General features: G+C 52.8%; 1 pseudogene; it reads right to left on the bottom strand.

The window, feature by feature from the left end:
- Positions 1–1,157: 1,157 nt before the first annotated feature.
- LOC125614623 lies at positions 1,158–2,082 on the bottom strand (annotated as a pseudogene).
- Positions 2,083–2,086: the final 4 nt, after the last annotated feature.

Raw genomic sequence — 2,086 nt, 5'->3', positions numbered from 1 at the left:
GGTACTTTCCAGAGCAGCTATCAGCCTAAAAGGTTTTGTTTTCAAGGACACTCATGGAAAGGATGCTGACAAATGGAGGTTGATGATGACTTTAAGATTGTACCATGGGACTGGATGAGAATTCCCAGAGCTCTTTATTTTCTTCCTTCCTTCCTTCCTTCCTTCCTTCCTTCCTTCCTTCCTTCCTTCCTTCCTTCCTTCCCCTCTCTCTCTCTCTCTCTCATTCTTTCTTTCTACTTATTTGTTGGTCATGGAGATGGAACAGAGGGTACTTCTTTATCACTGAGCTACACCCAGTCCTCTTTTTTTGTGAGACAGGGTTAGGCTTATTTACTTAGGGCCTCACTTAGTTGCTGATGCTGGCCTTGAACTTGCGATCCTCCTGCCTCAGCCTCCCAAGTTGCTGGGATTGCAAGTCCACACCACTGCACCTGACTGAATTTACAGAACTCTTATGAGGAAACTGATTGGTTCAAAAACCTGCTAACCCAACATCAAGCAGAACAAGAGTTAACTAAATACAAGGAAATGCTTTGGCAGGTTTTCCTGCTGTCAGCCTGAACTGAAATTCTTAGGGTGCGTACTTTGATGGTCTCCATAAGACTGATCAAGACAACTCCCTAGGGGATCTGCTTAATAAAACGTGGGAGGTACCCAAACTGCAGGGGAAAACTGGCATGTCAGAAGATGTGAATCCAGTATGAAAAGGGTGGACTGGTGAAGAGCCTGGTCCTTCCTGAGTCCTTAAGGCTTCCACAGTCGAAGGTCCTGCACCCCTGCGGAGTGTGGCTCGGGAGGGCTAGCCTGACGTCCACAAGACCTTAGGTTCACTCTCTAACACTGTACAAAAAAATGGCTAGTAAAAGTTTTGCACTCCATTACACATCATAGAGTAGACAAAATGACACACGTTATGGAAAAACACTGGTGGGTTTTGTTTCAAAATTGCTTAAATAGTTTCTAATGGTTTAAACAGAATTTTCTTTGTTAAGCCCATAATCCTGGGAAGATCTTCAAAGCCTCAGTGGTCTGTGTCCACCACGGTGGGCCATCTGAACATTCACAGGGTTTCACTCAAGGGCCACCCTCAGCAGGGTGCTTGTGTGCTCTTGTCATAATCGCATGCTTTTGGTTGGATAGGAGCCCTTTGTGCTCACGTCATTGTCCATGTTGGAGACAAGCTGTGTGGCGATGTCCTGGCAGCCCTCCTGCAGTGCCGAGGCTGGCATGTCTGCATCTGAGTACCAGTTGCGGTTCACCGTGTGTGCATATGTGCCAGCTGGCGAGGCATGCTGCACCCTGGTGGTGGTCACCACTCCCACGGACTTCCCTGGAGGTAGCAGAGGTCAGGGTGGGCCACCCAGAGCTCCAGGCCTGCCCTGACCCCAAGCCCAGGCCCAAGCCCACCTGCTTGCTTGGCCCGGTACATCACAGAGACGACCTCGTTGCCTCGTGCTGTGTTGCACTGGTCAAAGCAGGCAGCTGCACTCAAGCCAATGGTCTTGTAGTTGGCCTTGACCCCACACAGGTAGGCCGTGGCTGTGCTGGCGCTGTCTGGCACCTGTCTGTCCACACTGTATGTCTGGGGACAGAGATACCCACAGCTCTGCTCTGGGGCAGACATTTAGTCCTTCACCCAGGCCTAGGACAGGGAGGACAGGTCCATCTCTCCTGGGTCCTTCCCCTGCCACAGCCCCCAGCCCCCTGCTCAGGAGGCCTCACCTTGGACAGAGCCATATATGGGAAGTGGTCCATGGCCAGGGGTGTCTCGGGCCCCAGCTTGCCTTGCACCTGTCCCTCACCCCGTGGGCATGCCCATCCCTGAAGGAGCAGATTCCCATCAGGCCTGAGCCCCAGGGCTGGTCTGGACCCAGCAGTGGCCCTGGGTTCAAGGCCCGTGAGCACCACGGGGTGGACCAGCATGGCGCACTCACCGTCCCCCAGGAAGATGATGAGGTTCTTGGCTGAGGTCTGAATGGGCTTCAGCTTCTTGGCGGTGTCCAGGGCCTCGGAGGCTTTCAGGTTCCAGAAGGCTGGATTCTCCTCCTCCACTGGCCAAGGGGAGAGTGCAGCTAGGTCAGCCTTT

Source organism: Marmota marmota, unplaced genomic scaffold, assembly GCF_001458135.2.
Source record: "Marmota marmota marmota unplaced genomic scaffold, marMar, whole genome shotgun sequence".
In the NCBI taxonomy this organism is placed as follows: Eukaryota; Metazoa; Chordata; class Mammalia; order Rodentia; family Sciuridae; genus Marmota; species Marmota marmota.
The sequence above is the reverse complement of the archived record's forward strand: the minus strand, read 5'-3'. Positions and strand labels throughout refer to the sequence as shown.